The 11996-nt window shown below is 41.7% G+C and overlaps 1 non-coding gene across 1 annotated transcript; it reads left to right on the top strand.

The window, feature by feature from the left end:
• The first annotated feature begins 10761 nt into the window (after positions 1-10761).
• Positions 10762-10892, top strand: LOC127199698 (small nucleolar RNA SNORA17). Its single transcript, XR_007831971.1, has one exon. It is a non-coding gene; the product is annotated as a small nucleolar RNA SNORA17 (small nucleolar RNA).
• The last annotated feature ends 1104 nt before the right edge of the window (positions 10893-11996 follow it).

Consider the following 11996-nt stretch of genomic DNA (forward strand, 5'->3'; position numbering starts at 1 on the left):
ATTCCTGCCTCCAGGTTCCTACCTTGAGGTCCTGCCCTGACTTTTTTTCATAATGGACTATCATCCGCTAAAAAAAAAATTAAAAAAAAAAAAAAAAAAAGCCTGTTCCTCCCCAAGTTGCTTTTCTGTCATAGTGTTTATCATAGCAACAGAGACATGAACCAGGACACCATGTATAGTAAGCTACCATTTAGGGGCAGAGGCTGAAATATTATCTCCATAGAAGGGAGATGGATAACACTTAAGATACTGATGAGAATATGTGACTCAGATATTAAGTGGGTGAGTTATTGGTGGCATTGTGTAAGAGGCCCCTAGTGAGGACAGGAGAGCAAGGAGCACTCAAGTATTCACCATGAAGTGGCCTGCTGCAGCAGACAGCCACAACCCTGGACATGGGAACAGCTGGTGAGAGTCCCAAGGGCCTTGAGGGGAGTCTCTGTGGACACCAAGAAAGGGATGGTGAGGAGAAAAAAAAAAGGAATCAGTTTTCAATTTAGCACAATTTAGAACTTCCCTCTCCCGCCTCCCTGACCACATCCCTTTTCTTGAGACGGAAAGGCTTTGTAAAAGTAGATCTAAATTGGAGTTCCCACTACTTATGAGACTGGGCATTTTAATGACTGACCAGAAAAAAAAAATAAGTGTGTGAGAAAACAAATAAGGACTTTGTCCTAGACTTCATTCAGTGGATATGAATAAACTGCTTCCACTGAGAAAATTCCAACTGTGGAGAACAAAGCCAAGTTTACTTTCTGTGGACATGTCCAAGAAAATTGTAAGGATGATGAAGAAATGGCATTTTGAACAGGAGGAAGAGCAAATAAGGGACACTTTCTACACTATGAACGCTACAGTGTTGATTAGTAACTCACTGAGTACAGAACACTGAGCAGTTGGTTAACACTTGGAAAGTGCCAAGAATAAAATAGCGAGAAAACAATGTCCTCAGGCACGATAAGGGTAGAAAGAGAGGCTTACATGGCACAATCCCTTTACAGTATGGGGTTGTATGTTGTCATGACACTTGTCTTACTGTAGCTGAGACAGAAAGCTGGGCGTCACACATGCGTACTCCAGCAAAGAGCTGACTCTTAAAGCCTGTCACACCATGGTTTGGTTTAGCTCAGCTTGGTTTGGTTTTTATTCAGGATTTCACTAGGTAGCCTGGGATGATCTGGAACTCATTGTTCTCCTGCCTCAGTCAGTCTCCCAAGTGCCGGGCCCACTTGTGTGTGTCACCACACTCAAGCTCTCAGCATGGCACGGTTGCCACCTGCAGCCCCTGCTCCTCCTATGGCACAGGAGGGGCTCGAGAAATGAGATGCAGAAAGACCTGATGACATTTCAATATATGCTCAGGTTAAGCCTGGAAGAACCCTCTTGAACACTAGAGTTACTTTTGAGGACCATGAAGCATGGTCACAACTTAGAATGTTGTACAGCAATCGCTTTCTGTGGAGCTGTCAGCCTAGGGCCCAGCAGAGCATCAAGCCAAGAACAGGGAGGACTTTGTCACCAGAAAGGAAGAGATAAAGGACGACCATAGTGACCAAATGGGTTACTTCTTCAGTTGTTTTTTTTTTTTTTTTTAAGTTTTTTTTTCATTTACATTCTAATAAGCATAAAAAGTAATGGTTTTTCTTGTGGCATTTTTATTCACTTTCTGTTTATTGACGTGCCTTTTTGACTCACCTCTCCCACGCCCATTTACTTTCCTGCTAACTCTCACCTCTATTCCCAAGTAAGTCCCTTTCTCCAGAAATGTCATATAACAACCATCCATCTTTCAGATTCCATATTTTATGGCCCTTTTTCTAGATTTGTGATCTACACACACACACACACACACACACACACACACACACACACACACACGTGAAAACAGGTGACATGTATGAATCTGGTTACTTCACTTGATATAATAATGTATATAGCTCCACTCATTTTCCTGAAAGTGCCATGGCTTATAGTGTGTATAGGTACTAAGTATTTTTCTGTTCACCCATCTATTGATGAACACCTATGCTTGCTCTATTGTTAAGAATAAGTGTTCTGGAGCCAGATAAGGTGGCGCACGCCTTTAATCCTAGTATTCAGGGAGGCAGAGGCAGGCAGATTTCTCTGAGTTCCAGGCCAGCCTGGTCTACAAAGCGAGTCCAGGACAGCCGAGGCTACACAGAGAGACCCTGTCTCAAAAAACAAAAAAGAATAGTGAAGCAATAAATGTGATCGGGAAAGTATCTCATTGGTGGGGTTTAGTATTGTCCACTTCCCCCTTGGGGTAGCCAGGCCCATTGCACAGCTGGCTGGGCTGAAAGGAGATAAGCTTGGCTGGGCCAGATGGGTGCAATGCAGGATCTCAGTCAGGCAGTAAGTGTATGAGAAACAGACTTCTCACAAGACAGCTACTGCGACACAGCTTGTTTAATTGGTAGGGGGAAGGCTATTTAAACCTTTGAGAGGTGTACATCATTGGCCAGGCCAACGTGCTAAAGATGCCTCATTTGCATAAGGAGGAAATCCAGGTGCTGCTGGACATTACCTTATAAAGGAAAAGGAAGTCTAACCTAGTTGTCAGGCTATGTGACCTCAGGAGGGCAAGAGTGGGCACATGCAGGCCCAGAGCTTGGAGGGAGCAGTTCTACTGCTGCTAACCTCAGGATGAGATTTCTAGGATTTAGACACTTCTCTACCTCAATCTTGCTCTAGACTGGCTTGGTCCCGAGCCCCACAGGTTAGTAGAGTCTTTTTGACATACATACGGGACTATAAAGGAACTCTGAGCTATTTGACAATAGTTTTATCTGTCGCTGGTCAATAATATATCTAGCCAACAGAGTACATATATACAATATAATTTTATCCAGTTACAATGAAAAGGTATACTAGCTAGTTTTATGTCAACTTGATACAAGCCATAGTCATCTGAAAGGAGGAAACCTTGGTTGAGAAAATGTCTCACTAAGATTAGACTGTAGGCAAGCCTACAGAGCATTTTCTTAATTAGTGATTGATAGGGGACAGCCCAGCCCATTGTGGGTAATGACACTCCTGGGCCAGTGATCCTGGATTCTATAAGAAAGCAGGCTGAGCAACCCACAAGAAACAAGCCAGTAAGCAGTACCCCTCCTTGGTCTCTACATCAGCCCGTGTCTCCAAGCTCCTGCCCTGTTTGAGTTCCTGTTCTGCCTCCCTTTGAAGAACAGTGATGTGGAAATGCAATCCAAATAAACACGTGTATCCCCAAGTTGGTTTTGGTCCTATTGTTTCATCACAGCAATGATAACTCTAAGACACAAAGGAACCCAGCTCTTACTAATATTTAGTATTCCAGAAAGAGCATTGTACTTTTAAAGATGAACATTTGAATCAGGGTTCTAAAAGAAAAAGATTCTAAACTAATAAACTGTTATTACCTAAGGGAGAAAAAATGCCAGAAATAACTCAGTGAAACATTATATTTGGTGCCTTATATTATCTAAGTGATTATATTATTTGTTCTCCACATACTTAATTGACAGTCTGCTATGAGAACAGAAATATATATAACAGATGCTGTGAAGAAAACACAATCTCCACTGTTCATGAAGTCAGTCACGTGTCATACACACAAAACACTTGAATACACAACCCTCAGAGCTTGATTTGCAGTGGAAGAGACACCTGAAGATGATCCAACCATAGTGTAAACACGTGGAGAATGGGGCACATTGAAGCAGAGTACTAGAATTTATAAAACATGTTTTAGGGCCAACAAGATGGCTCAACAGGTAAAAGTACTTGCCTCCACACATAGTAGCTTGAGTTGAATCCCTAGTACACGCAAGGCAGAAAGACAAAAAGCAATCCCTATACATTGTCCTTGGACTGCCGTGTGCACACCATGGTACACACATGTCCACTCACACATAAATGAATGACTGAATAGAAAAATAAGAGGAGTTGCGTGGACTAATCCAACAGTCTCCAAATGTCATTATAAAATCTACATATCAATTAAATTGTTATAATTATATGCATGTACATGTATTATGATCCTATGGCACAATAACAAACTCAGAAGGCTTTCCTTGTAGAGCTGCTTCTCTCCACACTTGTCATCACTTGTCATCACGCTTGATGATAAGTGAGTTATTGTCCCAAATATATTGCAAAGGAGAAATTATGATATAAGAAAATACATTAAAATCATACTTAAACCTTAGGATATCTTTATTTACTTTTAAGTAAGCTCCTGGTTTTAAAATGAATTTCCCACCAGGTATATCCAGATATATAGTTGTATTTTACCTAGGCTTGCTCAAGATAAAAACCGTGAAAAGCCCTACCTTTCAAACAAAAACATTTTAAAAATATGTTGGTGGGCTGTTTGTTTTCTTGATGTTCAGTTTTTGTTATTGTTGCTCGTTATAGGTTCCAGATACTAGCTTTCTAAATGGATATTTAGATATAAAGAGGTAGTTCTCCATTTCGTAGGCTGCTGCTTTGCTCAAATGAGGGCGCTCTTTGCTGTATAAGAGCTTCTCAGTTTCACTAGGTCCCGTTTATTAATTGTCATTCTTAATCCTTGTGCTTTCAGGGTTCTATTCAAAAAGTCCTCTCCTGGGCCAATGAGTTCAAGTCTGTTTCCCACTTTTTCTTCATAAGATTCAGGGTAACTAGGCTCACATTGATGTCCTTGATTTAAAATGGGGTACATAACTAAACAGAGGGTTCTGAAAAGATGAAGCTCAAATGGCTGAGAGACACATAAAGAAATGCTCACCATCCTTAGCCATAAGGGAAATGCAAATTAAAACTACTTTGAGATTTCCTATTACCCCAATCAGGATGGCCAAAAGCAATAAAACAATTGGCAGCTCATGCTGGTGATGATGCCAGGGAAGAAGAACACTTACTCGTTGTTGCTGGGAGTACAAACTTGTACAGCCACTATGGAAATCAGTGTGGAGGTTCCTCAGGGAACTGAGAATCGATCTTCCTCAAGGTCTAGCTATACCACTCTTGGACATGTACCCAAAGGAGTCTCCATGCTGCTACAGAAACACTTGTTCATCTATGTTCATTTCTCTTCCATTCATAATAGCCAGGGATTGGAGAGAGACTAGATATCAATCAACTGAAGAATTACTAATAACATGGTAATTTACATAAGAGAATATTATTCTACTGTTAAGAAAATGATATTATGAAATTTGCAGGTAAGTGGGTGGGGCTAAGGGGAAAACCATCCTGAGTGGGATAGACCAGACCTAAAAGGACAAAAGACAAAGTGACAAATCCAGTGTCAGTAATGGATTGTATCTTTTTTGTTGAGTTGTTGGACAAAGGGGTCCACGGAATACCCCAAATGTCACAGGGTATTGTAAAGGCTTGTGACTGTTCTCTACAACCTGATGGTAAGGCCCTGTTGCTGAAATCAACATTCACCTATGTCACTGAACATGGAGAAGTCAAGCTGGTACAAAACTAGAACCTGAACAACTCATACTGACCAGTGTTTGTGGTGCTGAAAGGCACTCTGCATACTTATGGAGAAGAAAGGTAATCATCAGTTTCAGGCAGCACAGACACTGTAACCTATAACCATGACCTGAGTACAAGATACACTGGTACAATAGTGGCACAAAGGTTATGAGAATAACCAACCAGAAATAATAATAATAATTATTATTATTATTATTATTATTATTATTATTATTATTATTATTATTATTGGATTTAGGGCCCACTCCCTGAGATGGAACTCACACCTGAAACTGCTAAAGTGGCAAAGAACCTGAGACTAGATAGATACTGGCCTAGGGTAAAACTTAATACTATTATTCTGCTAAGGGAACATAGTAATAAAATGACTACTAATGATATATTGCTATACCCATAGAGCAGTGCATCACCCAACCATACCAGAGATGTTGCTTCGTAAAGTGGATGGGACTTAGCATAGAGACCACAACTGGACCAAATGCAGAGAGGGAGAGACTTTAGGGCACTGGGTCCTAAATAGGATGTCTTCATCAAACTCCTCTCCTCAAGGCACAGGGGTCTTTGCAAAAGAGGAGGCATAAAGTTTGTGAGCCAGAGGTGGTAGATGATTCCAAGGAAACAGTGCCTTCTGGCCATTAAAAAAAAAAAAAAGTGATATACATGTGAACTCAGAGAAACTGGCAGTACCACAAGACCTGCATAGGTTTAAAGCCATACAAAATCCTAGCATTGAGAAGGGAAAGTAGACACAAAGTCCTACCCTTAACAAGGAATTTCAATTAATACCTCTCGGAAAGGGAAAATCAGTTTTCTCTAAAGAAGTGTCACTGGATGTGGTGGTTTGAAAAAACTAGACTCATATATTTGAATGCTTAGTGATCAAGGAGCAGAAAATATTTGAAAAGGATTAGACAGTGTCAAAGCATTCTTTAGATCGCCCTACTCCTTCTAGCTTTGTTGACGACAGCACACTTTTCTCTCTCGGCTTAATTCCATGCCCTGTCAGCATCTCACCGTGGCAGGTATCCCACAGCTCTGGAATCTTCAACACTGTGAGGTCTCCAGTGCAGTTCAGGCTTTAACTTCATGGCTTTACACAATGGTTTCTCCAATCCTCTATGCAGGGACTCCCCCGCCATACACCTGGCCTCTGTGGCTCTCCTTAACCACAGAAGAACATTCCAAAACCCCTTTGCTCTGTATCCTTCCTGACTTGAAAGCCAGAACCAGATGGCCAAAGTCCCCAAACTCTTCTACTTGCTGGGGCCAGAACCTGGATTCCTCCTAGATCTGCCTTGGCACAACTTTCTGCTGTGGGTGGCTCCCTTTGCTGCCCATGATTGCCTTTAGTTCCTTTTCACAAGCTGGAAGCTAGGCTGGGTAGAATCTTGCATTGAGGCTAACACTCCTTTGTTCCGTTTTGAATCAGGCTTTTCTTTAAATGTTTTATCTTCTTGGCTCAAATATGACATTTCCTGGTGCTCTTTCTCTCCCCCAAACAATACATTTTGTAGTTATCTTTGTTCCATTCCCTCCTTTTCATTGTTGATCTGCGTAAGAGTGACCATTAATAACTGTGAGACACAGTCAATGCTAGGCTGTCTCCAAATCTCCTCCCCCAATGCCATTAATCCAAAACTCTTCAATTTAGCCTCCAGCAGATTTTTAGGACAAGAGCAAGAAGCAGATATATTCTTTATCAAAAATCTCATAGGAAAAGTTAATAATATTCCCCCTCCCCCCCAAAAAATTTCTTAAGCCAGGCCTGCATAGTCCAAATCTCCGCCGTCAGCACTACAGTCTTCTATTAGGCTGTCCCATTAAAGCCCCATTTAAAGCATGCAACTGTTTTTCTAGTCCAAAGTCCCAAAGTCTCCCAGGTGTCTCCAAACAAAACCATGATCAGGCCTGTCACAGCAAAACCCAAGTCCCTGTGTCTTAGTCAGTATCCTATTGCTGTAAAGATACACTCTGACCATAATAACGCTTATAAAAGAACATTTAATTGTGGGGTTCCTTACAGTTTCAGAGGTCTAGTCCATTAACATTATGGCTGGGAGCATGGCTGGATCTGCAGGTAGCAAAAGGAGAAAGACACTGAACCTACCTTGGGCTTTTGAAGCCTCAAAACCCTCCCCTAGTGACACACTTTCTCCAACAAGGCCATTCCCCAATCTTTCTCAAGTAATGCTACTCCCTGATGACTAAGCATTCAAATGCACTGTGTGCTTCATTCTTTTTTCTTTAATGTTTTATTTATTTTATGTATATGAGTGCCCTATCTACATATACACCTGAATGCCAGAAGAGGACATTAGATTGTATAGATGGTTGTGAGCCACCATGTGGTTGCTGGGAATTGAACTCAAGATCTCAGGAAGAGAAGACAGTGCTCTTAACCTCTGAGCCACAAACTACTGCACACTGGTACCAACTTCTGTCTTAGTTAATTTTTTTTTTTTTTCTGTGAACAGACACCATGACCAAGGCAACTCTTCTAAGAAAGCATTTAGTTGGGAATTTGCTTACAGTTTTGAGTGTTAGCTCATGATCAGGGTAGGAGGCAGACAGGCATGGATCAGTAGCTGAGAGTTTTATATCCTGGTCTGCAGGAATCAAGTAGAGAAAGAGAGACTGGGCATAGACTTTTTAAAACCTAAAAGGCGGCTCTCGGTGACACACCCACTCCAGCAAGGCCACACCCACTCCAACAAGGCTACACTTTCTAATCCTTCCCAAAGACATTACTGAGGACCAAGGATTTAAACATAAGAACCTATAGGGGCCATTCTTATTTAAACCATTTTAGGTAGAAATTGTAAGAGGAATAATCCATGAAGAAGTTTTAAAAGTTTGATCCAATTAAGATGAGATCCTTCTCTAGCTAAGGGGATTGGGGGAGTATACAAGATCATATTACAGAAGAAACAGAGTCTCACAGTACTTAATGGAATGTAACAGAAGATAGTCAGAGTTTAGTATTAAGGTGTTTAGAGAAATCGAGCCAGAGATAGGAAGATGGAAACCATTCATCTTCCTTGTACAAACTTTGACCTGCCAGATGTACGACTTTCTCTTACTCCAGGAAGGATTAAATTCCTCTCCCTTCAACCTGGTTATCATCTTATATGAATCTTTTGACAGCAAACACTCTAATGGATTTTAATTATCAATCCTATGTCTGCCGATTGATAGCAGATAATAGAAGTTTTAAAACCAAAAGAAGCTGCCAAGTAAGGGTATTAAGGAAAGAAGGTTCCATCTGGAAGGGATTCTGATTCCCTGGATAAAGTCTGATGGTTGTACCTTTATTTATTTTGTTTTCTTTAGTTATCTGCTTGCTTTTGTAGGCAAGCTTAAGAGCTACTCAAGAAAAAATAAACCACAAAAATAAATCATGTTCTTAAGGCCCTTAATATTTACTTTAAGGAGTAGACGTGCAACAGCCCAAACACATGTAAACAAAACAACAACAACAATAAAAAAGCAGGAGTAAAATTAAAAAGGGAGAGAAACACTTTCAACATCACAGTGACTGAAGAGTTAGGTCCTACTCTAACTCCTCTTAAAGGAGAGGCAAGGCATCTCACTTTTTTCATGCCTGATAAGAGGCATCTGCTACTTTCTACTTCATGTTTCAAAAATGTCCTGCATGAAGTCTCTAGGCAAGGGTGTTTAGCTGCAGCTACCTCCTGTTTGCAACGCAGGAAGAAATCAGTTTTCTGGACTGTTTTGACTCTTTTGACTACTACAGTTAGTAATGGTCCTGCCTAAGGTCAAAGCAAGCCTTCCATCTCTCTACAGCTGCCTTAAATAATCTAACATATGGTGTTGAAACCCAGGATGGAAAACCTAATGTTCACTACTGACCCAAACTAAGACCCTTTGGGTTTCTAATACCTAAATTTAATTAGGTAACCACATAAGACAGAATGGTATCAAGGTCTGATGTCCTTCCCCCCCCCCCCCCATATAACTCACAACTCACTTTAATTCTTTCCATGGCTTCAAAACCCACCCAGAGCCAGAATGTCTGCCACTGTTTCTGCTGGGCCTCCAAACTTGTATCTATCCCTAACTGAGATCGCACAAAAGTCTAACAGCATGCCTCTTTTTTTGCCTTGTTCTCTTGGACCATATGTGTTTCTTCCTCTCCAAACTTGGAAAATCCTGCTTGTATCTTTTAACAGCTAATAGGTAAAAGTATTTCAGGTTGTCTGTCTTATTTGCAGATATACACAAACTGATTATGGATATGTAGATCACGGGGTTCAGTCTAAATAGAGATTTAAATGTCTTTTGGGTGTAGGTAATGTTGAAAAGGCTGTCTCTAGAGTTGTAATTAGGCCCATCTACTCAAGATTCGAGCATGTTTCTTTAAAAGTTTCCTCCAATGTCTCTGCTATGGGTCAGATGTACCACTCGAATCTGAGACAGAAAAGAAAGTAAAACAGAGCAGTCCAGGAAAAGATACTATATACTTTTAAAAAGCTGAAAATAAACTATTTCCAATAAAGACTACTGTTGCTTATTTCATACTCCTTTTTTCTTGATTTTGTTTACTTTAAAGCTTTCGTTGAAACATTAACATTCTCTATTTTAGAATTTGTAAGTTCATTGAGTGTGATTTTTAAAAGATCTGTAAAATTAAAAGTTAGCTTAAAATCTGTAAAAAAAAAAAAAAAAGAAAAAGAAAGAAAGTGGCGGGAAGAAGGGTTCACAGTTAAAAGTCTATGTGTAGCTAACTTAATTTGCTACAGTACACCAAGTATGGAACTTGGATTCAACTCTTTTTAAGAAGTGGTGTGTGCCTAATGACCTCACCTTGGATGCATGGCCGCCATCTTGGCTGATGACCTCACTGAGATGGAAGCAACTATGTTGCTGGCAGCGAACTTTACTGAGAGGTTAAGTGGAGAGCATGCCATGTGTCTTCACCACTCTCTTGGTTTAGGTGACCACATGCTTTAAGCCAACCATGGCAGTGCTGAGACTAAAACGTCTTAGTCCTATGGAGCCCTCTGATTATCATTATATCTCCTTTTTTAGACTAAGGAGACAACACCAAGCCTCCAAGATGCTTTTTTTTTCTTTCCCCTACATAAAGGAGGTAATAACAGGCCTCCAAGATATAGTGGGTGAGGATGGATTTTTGGCATGATAATTTTTGTCCCGGGAGTGAAAAATAATAGATGAAGACAAAAACATAAACAAGGTGGAAAATAGGACTCAAAAACAGCATGTGCTTGATGATAAAGGTTTATAAATTCATCTGCCCTTAGAGGCATTGCAGGTCTGGCTGCTGTGTCACAGGTGGATCAGTAGATGGCCGAGAGGTAATGACACAAACTACACTCAGTGTTCTGACCCATGACTACCTGAATGATTAGTGAGCCTTGAGACAACCAGTGCTGGGGGGCCCAGACAAAGACAGCTAGCCTGAGATGACTGGTTGAGCTCCCAGGGTCTAGATCAAGCCAAACATGAGATGAACCCTACCTGGGGCAGTGCAACCTGGCAAGAGAAAGCTGGAGACCAAAAGCACCACCGTCTGGCCCTGGGGAAGACCAAGCCCCAAAGTGCCATGAGGCCCAACAAGGAGCTAGCCTGAGAGGACCACCAGTCCAGCATGCATGCCTTAGCTGGTCAGACCATGCCTAAGATGATCCCGGCCTGGTGCCATAATGCACAAGTGGGGTGTAGCACTCCTGAGACGATGCCAGACACTTTGAGACCCCCTGTACCTCTAAGAGGAACAAGCAAGTGATGGAGAGATGGAAGAGAAAAAGAAGGATGTGGGCACAATAAAGAGAGGCAGAACTGGGGACTCAAGGGTACTGAGGAACAGCCTGATGTGAGTAGCTAGCAATGCCATCTGAGACCATGATGGAGTTACGGACTGTGCCATGTCTGGGTTTGTGGCCCTGTAGCAGCATGGGTCTCTTACCAGCAAAGGCCAGATGTACATCCCTGGTCTGGACTTCTGCTGCCTGGGTATATGTTGATGCCTGAGGGCTGCACAGAACTGGCCCTAAACCTCACCTGGGCATTCTGGGAGAGATGACCCTTGGGGAATGTGAGAAGAAGATATGACCCTGCCCCTAGCCATCTCCAGGACTTGAGAGAGAGTGGCTTCGTGTGTTGCCAAAGTTGCACGTGATCCATCTCTGAGGGTATGAATGTGGGAGGCCTGGTTCTGCCACTCATCTCCTGTGCAAGAGAATGGACAAGGGAGAAATACCCTCCTCCCCCTTTGCCCTTTTGGCAGATGGGAGACTTGGCCCTGGGGTCATGGGCCTGGCAATGGGGCCAGTATCTGTCACTCTGAATCAACTCTATTCCCTCTTTCTCCCACTGGCCCACTCTGTCTCTCCCATCTCTGCTCCTATCCCTCAACCTTCCTTCCCCTACAAAAAACAGAAACAAAAGCAAACAAACAAACAAAAAGCTCTCCATTTTACTTTGTAACCAAATCATCTGCTTTTTGCTTTCCGACCTCTTATATT

Source organism: Acomys russatus, chromosome 15 (genome assembly GCF_903995435.1).
Source record: "Acomys russatus chromosome 15, mAcoRus1.1, whole genome shotgun sequence".
NCBI lineage: Eukaryota > Metazoa > Chordata > Mammalia > Rodentia > Muridae > Acomys > Acomys russatus.